Here is a 12262-nt window from a genome sequence, read left to right on the forward strand (position 1 = left end):
AGAGAGAGAGAGAGAGAGAGAGAGAGAGAGAGAGAGAGAGAGAGAGAGAGAGATTGTCAGTTTCCTTCATCTAGGAAACTTTACCTTGTTATTAAACCCTTAATCGCAGCGTCAGGGTTATGATGGCGCTACAGCATTTTAATTGGGAAAGCATCTGTAAGCTTATTGCTTCTAATTTAAACGGATTTGTTTGTGAGTTCTCAGGGGATTCTTTAGCTTTAATTGGCAGGCGCAGCAGAACCGTTGTAAATACGTCCGCACTCATTGATCCACTCACATACATTTTGCCTTTTAATCCATGGTTCCTCTCTCATTTCCTTTACTGGATTTTCCATTACGACTTAAGCCTGTAAATTCTTGTAGTCTGATCAATAGTTTACTTTGGAACTGCAGCAAAATTAATTTCCCATAGACCGCTGGCTCGCAGGTAGTTTATGTTTATTTGTTAAAGAAAACAAAATGTTTTTTAAATGACCTATAAATTTCACCATTCTCATATAACAAATGTTTTTGTTTGTATATTTAGTATGCATTTTGATGTGCTTTAGGTTTTTTTTGAACATGGTATTTTTTGAGGTATTGGGTTTTTCTGCTTACTTATGGAGTCTTTGCAATTATGATAACACTCAATTGTATTAACATACCATAATATGTAGACTGTTTTAATACTAAATGTATAGACTATGCTTAATTCTTTGCCACATTATATAGCATTGAAGTCTTCATACCGTAGTCATTTTTTTCTTTGGGATAAATTTGTAAGCACAACTGGATCTTGGGGATAAGAATATTTTAATGTTTTAAACATTTTGTTTATCAAAACTCTTTAAACTATAAAAGCAAACACAATTATCTTTACAAGATGAAACAATTTAGACATCTATAAGGTTAGGAAAAAAAAGAAGAAATTGTTTACCTGACCTTAGCCCCATTCAGCAAAATGAACCATGATGTGCTCTTAAGCCAATGAATGGCACATAGATTTGGAACGAAGGTTCTGATGGGAAGGGGGTCGGATAGAAGAGATGATAATGCGCTGTGTGGCTAAACAGTAAAGCCAAGGGCAGGCTTAGCTGTGTGATGTTTTCTTTAATAGAATGTCATTCTGTCTCCCAACACACTGTTGCAGTGATCAGCGTTGACGTCATGTAGCAGCTGATGGCAAGGGCAGGCTCCTGTGTGCTGTCCTTGCTCCTTGAGCACTGGCTGGAATCAGCAGCTCCAGCTTTCCTGGGCCACAGGTTGCTGAAAAATCCTTGCATATAAGTGAAGGTGGTCTGTCTGGGCCCCTGGAGGGATGGCTCACGCGGCAAAGCTGAGGTGGGGATGGGGGTGTGGGAGGATGGGTTTGAGACAACGTTCTGTCTTTTTTTCTGTGAACTGGCTATCTCTGAGATTTGTCTTCATGGTCTCGATCCACAAGTAGCAGTCAAGTGTGTGGTTTTCCTGTTTCTCTGGGACCCGCAGAGAGACCAGTACATAGGACTGCTGTGGACACAGCTAATGTCTTTTAGGAGCCTCAGAAGACGGCAATGGTGTTCTCCTATTTGCTTGTCTTACTTTGTGTTTCAGATTCTGTGTCCTCCGTTCACTTCCTCTGTTACTCTGGACTGATCGTCACATGATAGGTGCGGGTCACTTTGAGTGCCAGCCTGTCTCCATCCATCCCCATGATCCAAGAGAAGGTAGCCTGATGTGAATACTGGGTTTTTGACCTTTAAAGATGTCATGTTATGGGCCCCAAAGTTCTGTTCACTAACATAGGATTAGATCACAACTTTGTACTAGAAACAGCAGTCTAAGGAATCTTGGACTAAGTCACAGAGATTGTCGCTGAACCAAGGCCAGCTCTCTGGGCCAAATTCTTCACTGTCTCTGAGCCACAGTTTCTCATTTCTAAAACTACATGGCTAGACTTTGTTTCCAGGACTCCATCCTCCATTTAGAACATAGGTAGGAAGATATAGAGGCATCAGATGATGGTTAAACTTGGAATAAAAACCATGAGACCGTCTAACTGCCGTTCTTTCTGATGTATCCTTATCCAACACCTGGTCCGGTGTGGGCTGGATATCCTTGTTTGTGTTCCCTGCATGGAGGCTAATTCCAGACAGGCTAGGTTTTGTGTCACTTGAATAACATGGCCTATCTTGTGCAGGAGTATGTCAGAGGTACAGAAATCTGGTCTCTGGATGACACCATTCTCACTTCCCGAGGCTCCTTGATAGTTTAGCTTCTGAGTGATGTTTCCATTCTCTCTTCAGCACCCAGATCTTTTGTGTGTGTCTCCTAATGGGGAGTGTATGAGTTGAAGAAGACCCCAAAGATCAGGAATCCCCATTGTCTGATATTTGTCAGGATGAGCTTATGAGCACAGTAAGGACCTCAGGCAGAATATCATGTATACAGCAAGCAATCCTGATGGCTCTTCTTTATACACCAATCTTGGTGTGAGAAAATTTTATGTCAGCTTAAAAGAGCCTATAAAATGAGCGACAAAATCCGTAGATGAAGCGGAAAGAGGAAGAGCACGTGAAGGCTTGGGGACACTGCTGGACCAGGCTGCTGCTCTGGTTGCCTGTCCCCTCACAGCCATGGAAACAAGGAGTTGGGACGAATTACTCCATGCAGTTAGCGGGCCCTTGAGGTTAAATGGGCTCTAACTCAGGAAAACCACAGGGGGTCACCACATGGGAGCCATGGACCTGGCCACCAGCCATGCACTCAGTGAGGACAGTTGTGCAGCAGTCAGGGCTGGAGATGGACAGAGCTCCTCTGCCTTATGGGAATCTAGAATTTGTTGGCCCTGCTATTCTTACCCTTCCTTCCTTCCTTCCTTCCTTCCTTCCTTCCTTCCTTCCTTCCTTCCTTCCTTCCTTTCTTCCTTCCTTCCGACCTTTCTTCCTTCCTTCCTCTATTTCTTCTTGTATATATCAAAATTTCTACAATGAGTTCTGGGTTGCAAAAGAGGGTTTATTTTTCACCTGTCTAACCTGCCTTTGTCCACAGCTGAACAAAAGCATATACAAGCGCTACACTATGCTCGTTTCTGAAGTTTGACTGATTCTTACAACAGTCCACAGTCTGGCAGCTTTCTATTGTTTCCTCAATGTTCTGCATGTAATGTGTCAAGGAGATTAAAGAAGAGGGGACTTAGCTTCTGGAGTTACTTTAGAGATGATCCTTGCCTCGGGCACTGTTCACTAGATGGCAGTATTAGCAGCTTTTTGGAGAATTCAATTGCATCGTGACTAAAATACCTTTTCTTTCTTTCTTTTTTTTTTTTAAAGGCAGGAAACCATTTAACCTACACTGTATTTTTTTTTTTTTTTTTTTAAAGGCAGGAAACCATTTAACCTACACTGTACTTGAGAGAGGGCTTTTGCTCATTTCTTTCACAGGAGCCCGGGAGGTGGGGAGTGGTGACGAGTTGCTGCTGGGGGAGCTGCCAACGTCTCTGCAGAGCACTGGGGGAAGCGAGACCTTTTCACCAGGAGCAGCTGTCTGCAGTGTGCTGCACTCGCTCCCAGCTAAGGCTACCAGGTCCCTTGCTGCTTTCTCTTTTTTAGACCAGGGCAAGAGTGAATGACAGTCATTTGGAATAATGATAATACTATTATAATTAATGTATCAATAACACATAAAGATGTATTTCATGAGTGGAAACACATTTTAGACCTCTCAGAAAATGAGGCACTTTCTCTATTTATGTAAGGTTGATTCCCTACTTCTGTCTTTGAGGAGAGATTTCCTAGAAGACATGGCCACCTTTGTCTTATCCCTAGTGGCAGTTTGCTGAGGGCCTTTTACATGGGGCAGCTCCTTGCTGCATGGGGAGGGGGGGGGCTGTCCTGAATGAAGGTTTGCAGGTTACTCTGCATCCCTGGCTACTGCCACTAAATACCTGACATAACTCAGTAATTTTGTGTGCGTGTGCACATTGTGTGTGTGTGTGTGTGTGTGTGTGTGTGTGTGTGTGTGTGTGTGTGTGTGTGTGGGCATAGTCTTCTAAAGACATGTATATTCAGGGCAGATGAGATGGCTCAGCAGGTGAAGAAGACACTTGCCGCCGAGCCTGATGGTTTGAGTTCAAACCCTAGAGCTCACATGGTGCTAGTAGAGAAAGTACTGTCTGCCTGTCTGCAAGTCGTTCTCTGAGCTCCACGTGAGAGAGAACAAGAACATGCGTGTTTGTGTGCATGTGGGGAGAGAGAGAGAGAGAGAGAGAGAGAGAGAGAGAGAGAGAGAGAGAAAGTAGAGTGATCCTGGCCCCTTACCTTCCTCCTTATCGGCATTTATTTTGTGCTCTGAGTCTGGTTGGTTCAGTGTAAACAGATTTTTACTGGTGTGAAGTTGTACCTGACTTCATTTCTCTGAATATTTATCCTCACCACGCCCTTCTCGCGCTTTCCTGCCGTCTTCTGAGTAGACACCCATGTCAAGGTGGCTTCTTCTCCACCCACTACCATCTCACTTTATTAAACAACGCCTTTTGGACGTGGGGGCTGTTAGTTTTCATTGTGTGAATTTTAGCACCAGCTTCCTGAGATCTGTAAAGAGTCATTTCTGTTAAGATTGTCTCAGACACACTGGGGAGGAGTGGCAGGCTTTGCCGTCAATCTACCTGGTGCCATAGGTTCCCCCTTTTAGGGTCCCCATCCCCCAACATAGAGATGTTTCATCCGGTGAGAGGCACCTTGCCTGAGGTGGTTGCATGATACAAATACCATTCTCCCCCCGCCCTTTTTTTTTGAAACAGGGTCTTATTATGTAGCCCAGGTTGGCCTTGAACTTAACAACCTAGTATTGGTCTTCACCTGCCACTCCTGGCAGCTGTTCTTTCTTGAATTGTGTTACTGAAGAGAAGAACGACATCCTATTTCTTCTCTTATTGTGTTAGTTGCTTTTGTCATTGTGACAAAATACTCGAGGAAAAGGAATTCACAAGAGGGAAAGGTTTATTTTCTCATGGTTTCTAAGAGTTTTTGGCCCATCGTGACTCTGCCTACTCTTTCTCTATATCTCTGTTTCCGCCTTGCTTTATTCTGCCCTGCCATAGACCGAAGCAGCTTCTTTATTCGCCAATGGTAAGAAAACAATTCACAGCATACAGAGGGAATCCTACGTCAACTGTTCACGAGTGTGATATGGCAAAGCAAGAGAGAGACCAGGCTAGTGCTGGGACTGGATTATGGCTGTCAAATGTCACTCCTGGTGCCTGCTTCTCCCCACCAATCCATGACTGAGTTCCACAGCCTCCATAGAGCCTCATGTCAAGGACCCACCATTCAAATCAGGGGCCTGTGGTGTCATTTTAGACTTCAGCTGTAACACTCTCTGTCTTCACAGTGGCTAGTCTTAAGAGGCTCCTGAGCTCAAAGACTTGAGCTTAGAATTCCCATTTATTCTCATGGTGTTCGACACAGGGCTGGACCCATAGCACAACTCCTGGGGGGACACAGTTTTCAAAGTGTGAACCTGTAACCATAGATGAGGTCACATAACTGAATGCAGAGGTCATACAATATTCGACAACAATAAGAGATTTCTGGGCATGCACCAATCAAAAATTAATTCAAAATCAAATGTCAACAAACCTAAAATGTTGCTGTCAGTGCTTCCCATGTTGCATCACACGGCTTCTCTGCGGCCTTGATTCAGAACACATGGCATGCATCCGCATGTCCATGGTGTCCTGCCACACGGTGCTAGTGAATGCAGTCTGAACACCTGGACTTAGAGTCAAGAGCCTTGTATATTGTGTATTGCAATGTCTTTACTACACATACAGAATTTTCTGCTCTTATAGAAGCATACATTGTGGAAAACAAGGATTTACTATTGTCTCACCATCGTTCCTCAGCATTTCTTATCCTGTCTGCCTGTTGCATTCAAAGGTTTGCATTCAACGGCTGACAGGATTGCCCTAAAAAATTGTCAAATGATTTTGGCTTGGGGTTTGAACAGAATGGCGAGCAGCTTCTGAAGTGATCTTCAGCGGACTTCTGCCATTTGGGTCTGTATTTTTGCCTAGCACTCTTCTTACCACTGAAAATAGTAAAGTCAAGATATCAGTAAACTCTGAAAACTGTTGGACGCTCTGTGCTCTGCGGCGTCAAATATTCTCAGCCACCATCTAATTCTTCGTGAAGAGCAAACACATACATCTACCTTATTGGCGTGCAAATTTGTCTTTGTCTTAATCAATATAAGTAATACATATATACCAAAAGATTGTTTAAAAAATACGTTTTCCAATTTATTATCAGTAATGATTTGCACAGTTGTTTTTTTATATCCTTGGAGTTGTGTAAGTATTTCTCAGGCAAACCTTGTTGCTATTGGAAGAAGTTTTGAGAAGCCCTGCTCTAGGGAAACAGTTGGCTAATTTAGCTGTTAGTCACTTACTTTTCTGGCTGGTTTTTTGCGTTGGGTGCAGTTTTAATATCAGTTTCTGGATACAGGTCAGGTCAGTATACCACATTAGGCCTCTGTCACCGGGAACAGATTTTACCTATTTTCTTTATCTAAAGACAGAAAATAGTGGCAGAGGAGACACCACCTGGTACCTGACTGACTAAACTCACACACGGAAGGGAAGGGGAATTAGGGAACACAGCTTCTGGTTCCAGGAAATGTCGGCCAGCTGCTATTCCTTGGTATGCCAAGATCAGAAGGGGAGACCAACTAACATACATGTTCCCTACCTGAGTGGATGCCATTGGTTGCTTTAGACAAGCCTGGTCAGGCAGAACAGCCCAAAGAGAAAAGCTCATGTTGAAGACCAGAAGGAACTCCTTTGTAGGCCTGACTCCAGAGTTCCCTCCCCACCTAGCAACAGTGAAGCGCCACACCCTGATTGACACTCAAAGAAATGTTTAATGCTGGCATGTATTAGGCAATAAGGTGAATTTAGAACTTGTTTGGGTTAACAACGTATTTCCCTCCTTGAGCCAGGCTCTTACGCAGCTCAGACTGGCTCAGTCTTACTATGTAGCCAAGGCTGGACTTGAACCCTAAGCCTCTTGCCTCCACCTTCTGAGTACTGGGATTACAGGCAGGAGCCAACATGCCCAGCTATGGGTACTAGACTTTCAATTTTTACCCAATCCCTAGAACACTCTCATTTTAAGGAAAATCTGCGAGGATTCAGGTAAAGCCTCCTTTGGTAATAAGTCTGTGATTTCTTTGACTGTAGCTGATGTTAACTCACGTCTGGAGCAACTTGATTAACCATGGTGGGTTATGTGCAGATTGTTAAAGTAGACATTAAAATGTAAGTTACTATCAGGCTGTATCTCAGATCTTTAATTTACGAAACTTTCGACACTTCTCAAAGCTGACATTTAATCTATATGTGACTTAGCTCCATGTAAAGGAATACTCTATTTATATTTACTTGATATTAAATTTCACTGTGGGAATTTTTAAAAGCCTATCCACCTGTCCATCCACCCACCCAACCACACATGTATCCATTCACCCATGTATTTATCCATCTACCCATGATATACCTATCCACCCATGTCTCCATCCATCCAGCCATCCATCCATCCATCCATCCATCCACCCATCCACCCACCCATTCATCCCTCCCCGTTTATTAGGTTCCTTGTGTAGAAGCAGTCAATATTAACTGAGGTAGTAATTATACTGAATGAACCACAAATTCAGGACCCTGGAGTAAGAAGCAGCAGGTTCTGCCTCATCCTTGGTGAATCTGTAGCCTGCTCCGCAAGGGCCTCAGTCTGTTGTACGGCGAATTTGCTTTACATCCGTTTGCCTCTACTCTTGGAAAGGAGCAAAAGAGCAAGGCAGTCTCCCTGCTTGGCTTTAAGCCTTCCTCTTGGATTAGCACGTGGCATTCCTAACACTTCATAGCAAAGAATTTACGATCCATTTAAGCCATCTCTAAGGACTGTCCCCATTCTCTTACCAAGTTTATAATCTACAGCTGACACTTGAAATTTAATGTTCCAATCCAGACATTTCTTTTGTCTCCTGAAGATAAACGGAATCCAGAGACTAGAGGGGAAAGAAGAAGGCATGACCAGCATCTAGTGTCCTGGCTTTCGTTTCCTTCATTTTCTCAAAAATGTCAGCTCTTATTCGTGTGGGTATATCTGCTTTGTCTGAGAAATAATTATCTTTTTACTCTGTTCAAAGAAATGGGGACCCTGAAGCTGAGCTCTGTTTCTCCTGGAAGCCAGCCTGGCGGGCAGAGCCAGCGCCACCCTTAAAGCTAGTTGGTGGTGATAAGGAGCCAGCCACTCTTGTTCCACCGTGAGATGGGGGAGGGGGCGAAAGGAAAAAATGGGCTCCTCACAGAGCTTCTGTTTCTCCCACCGTAAGCAGCCGCCTGTGCCTATCACCCTTGGCACAGGCTCAGATCAGAAGGCCGGGTCCTGGCAGGTACTCAGTCATTGGGAAACATTCCTCTGCTGTCCTCCCCCCCCTGTTCTTATTTCTCACAGGAGTAGGCTCCACTCAGACTTGCTGCTCTCATAAAGACGAAAACACGTGTTTGTAGAATGGAACATCTTATAGAAGGCGTGGGTGGGTGGGTGGAGTGGCAGATAAAATGTATTCTGGTTTTTGTCAGTCAACATATTTAGAGAACTGCCCTGGATGCCAAGCTGATTGTAGGCTCAGAGAAGTAAGTGTGCCTCACCTACTCCTGACACTGCCCGCCCTGTGCAGAGGTACCTTCCTGAAGATCACTTCTGATACTGGCCCCAGAATCCACTTCCTTTGGACAAACAACTGATTTCCCAAGAACAGAGAAATGGCATTCAATATAAAGCTACATTCATTGAGAAAAAAACGAACTGTGTTCTCCAATCCATATCTGTTGCCTCCCAGTCAAAATATTTAGCAGGACGAAGTTATTTTTGAGTAAAGATTGCTTTACATCTTGAGACTAAATGTTTACACAAAGAACTGACATCAGTTCAGAATCTTCCGTTCTATTAGAACGAAGTAAGCCTCTAGATAATCCTGGTAGCTTTCCAGCATTCAGCAAGGGATAAAAGCACACAATGATCTCCAAGTAATTTTACCTTCAATATGTGGATGCGTGGACAGATTTCTCCTGTAAGCCTTGCTATTATTTTTAAGGACTTCACCTAAAATGTATTCCTGTGTTAAAACATTAAAGGGTTTTATATAGTTTTAAGATACACAAGACAGGCTTTAGCTACTTGGGTGTATTGGTTACTTTTCTATTGCCATGAAAACAATACCAAGCAGTGTAAAGAAAACAGAGTTGAAGCCAGGCATGGTGGCGTATGCCTTTAATCCCAGCACTCGGGATAGATCTCTGTGAGTTCGAGGCCAACCTCTACAGAGACAGTTCCAGGACAGCCAAGTCCACACAGAGAAACCCGGTGTCAATGAAACAAAATAAAACAGAAGATAGAGTTTATTTGGCTTTTTGGTTCCTGAGAGAAGGTTAATTATGGCGGAAGCATGTCAACAAGAGACGGGCATGGCAATGGAAGTGGGAAGTTAAGAGCTCCTATCTTGAACCACAAGCAGAGAAATCAAACTAGAAATGGCAAGAGGCATTTAATCTCTTAATTTTGCTCCCGGTGACACACTTCCTCCAGCAAAGCCTTACCTCCTAAACCTCCCCACCACCACCAACTGGGAACAGGGAACACCATGTTTTCAAAAGCCCAAGACTAAGGAGGTTGTGTCTCACTCAAATGCTAGTGTGTGTGTGTGTGTGTGTGTGTGTGTGTGTGTGTGTGTGTGTGTGTGTTGGGGGTGTTGTTTAATCTCAGTTACGTTTTACTGACTTAAGTCCTATTGTTGTGGTGTTATCTAGGCCAGTCAGACGACTTTCAGGCACACAGTGTCTAAGAAGGTCTTACTTTCCACGGCTCAGAGTCACCACTAACAACACCGGTTGAATTCCTACCGTGTCTTAGAATGGAACATTAACTCACAAACCGTCTATTAGTCTAAACCTGATTTTTATGGGCTGATGTATTCGCCAAGTGATTCTTTGGAAGAAAAGGAAGAAAAGCAAAACAATAATTAACGTGTGTGTGTGTGTGTGTGTGTGTGTGTGTGTGTGTGTGTGTGTGTGTAGTTAACTGGACCCAGAACCGTGTACATGCTAAGTAATTATGAGCCCAACCACCGAGCTAGGCTCCGGGCCATTGATAGTAACCTTTTGAAGTTAAATGTTGGGTAGAGGAGAATTCAGAAATTTAAGGTTTAATGAGATAAGAAATAATCCCCTTTCAGGGAAGGCGTGGGCAAGATTTTGCTCTGTAACCCAGGCAAGTTTCAAATCTCACAATCCTCCTGCCTCGGCCTCCTACATGCTGTGATTACAGGCATGTGCCACCACACCTAGCCAACACATTATGGGACAAGAGTACCCCATGTGCCTGGAAACTAGCCAACATTTGGTCATCCAGAGTGGAGCATTTGAGTCAGGTTTCCCAGCCGCATCTGGAAAGCTGCATTTAGGGCCAACCTCCCAAACGTGCTTCCGAAGTCAAGGGGACTCAGTTTCTGGTTGCAGGTTCCTGGCCTCAAACTTACCTCTGTCCCTGGGGGGACATTTAGTGAGAACTTTCACTTTAGGGCCTCACCTTATTCATGCAACAGAACATCTCACAGCTGTAAGGTAACGTTACCATCTCGGTGGTTGGCGACTACTGTCAAAGAGAGATTAATGCTCCCAGTATTGGCTCTGTCAGAAGTCTGTCTCTGAAGAAGCACTGCTGACCATACAGTGAAGTAAGTGTGATTGAAGCCTCAGGGCGCCCTAGAGTCACATTCAAAGCCAGTGTCACATGGGTGTGCTAAGTGCAGAAATGCTCAAGTTGTCATTGTCACAGATGAGTCCACAGTCCGCAGGTGGCTGGTCATTTGACTGTTCTAAACCCTCTAGGATAAAGATTCTCAGAATTAGTAGGGGGAAAAAAAGCCTGAAACTTGCTGATAATCCTTCCTTTCCCCACCAGCGGGGAGTCAGCTCCTCTTTGCTCCCCTCTGGAATGGCTGCCCTTGAGGACTTGAGCCAAGCCCACCTTACTATCTGCACTGCTGTGTGCTTGCTCCTGAATCACCCCCTGCTGATTGTGGTGTTGACTTGCTGACAATCCTTCCTTTCCCCACCAGCGGGGAGTTTGCTCCCCTCTGCCCACCTTACTATCTGCACTGCTGTGTGCTTGCTCCTGAATCACCCCCTGCTGATTGTGGTGTCCTGCTGCTGAGCACCCCAGGGGGAGGGGTGTTGCCCTAACAGAGGACTCAAAGATGTCCAGATGCTGTCAGTAGCGTTGCTTTGTCCTGAGAATCTCCAGTACCACTAAGACCTCTTAGGAAGGAAGGAGGGGAGGGAGAGGAAAAAATGATTATATTAACTTTTTTCAACCTTCTTTTAAGCATACATGATGAGGGTCTTCTCTGTGGAGCAGCCTGCTTTTATTGCTCCTTTGTGTCATGGAGTTAGTAAGCGATGGAGAGAAGATAAGGACTAGAACCTGTTTGGGTCAGCCAAAGGTACCTGAGTCCTCATTAGCTCTATCTAGCACCAATGACTATAGTTGTTTTGTCTCCGAGACAACTCCCCTTGGAGAAGAAGAAACCAGTGGCATTGTTTTATGGCTCCTGCTCTCCTCGGGCTCTGTGATGGGATTCTGCTGCGGGTGTGAGTGACAGATGTGGCCAGAACTACCCTGAAAGAAGCTGCAAGTTAACAGGAACAGGATAGATGTATAAATAATTCCTCAAATGTCAAGTGGCTCCCGTGTGGTCCTGGAACATTACAGAAAACCTCCTCCTGGTAAGGATGCCGAGGACTCACGGTGGTGACGGTGACGGGAGAGCCGTTCAGTCAGTGGTGCTGGGAAGACTTGGCAGGAGAGAAGAACCAGACCTATTGTTTTAGTTAGGGTTTCTTTGGCTGCGATGAAAGACTGACCAAAAAGCAAGCTAGGGAGGAAAGACTTTATGTGGCTTAAACTTCCACATTGTAGTCCATCAATGACCCAAGGCAAGAAAGGAACTCGAACAGGGCAGGAGCTTGGAGGCAGGAGATGATTGACGCAGTCAATGAAACAAAATAAAACAGAAGATAGAGTTTATTTGGCTTTTTGGTTCCTGAGAGAAGGTTAATTATGGCGGAAGCATGTCAACAAGAGACAGGCATGGCAATGGAAGTGGGAAGTTAAGAGCTCCTATCTTGAACCACAAGCAGAGAAATCAAACTAGAAATGGCAAGAGGCATTTAATCTCTTAA

The 12262-nt window shown here is 44.4% G+C and overlaps 1 protein-coding gene and 1 pseudogene across 2 annotated transcripts in view; one reads left to right on the top strand and one right to left on the bottom strand.

Moving 5' to 3' along the window:
- The window catches only part of Kank1 (KN motif and ankyrin repeat domains 1), a 194298-nt gene that overhangs the window by 90914 nt on the left and 91122 nt on the right, over positions 1-12262 (top strand). The window lies entirely within an intron of this gene.
- On the bottom strand, positions 2914-3034 carry LOC113456573 (annotated as a pseudogene).

This window comes from Microtus ochrogaster, chromosome 8 (genome assembly GCF_000317375.1).
Source record: "Microtus ochrogaster isolate Prairie Vole_2 chromosome 8, MicOch1.0, whole genome shotgun sequence".
Classification (NCBI taxonomy): Eukaryota; Metazoa; Chordata; class Mammalia; order Rodentia; family Cricetidae; genus Microtus; species Microtus ochrogaster.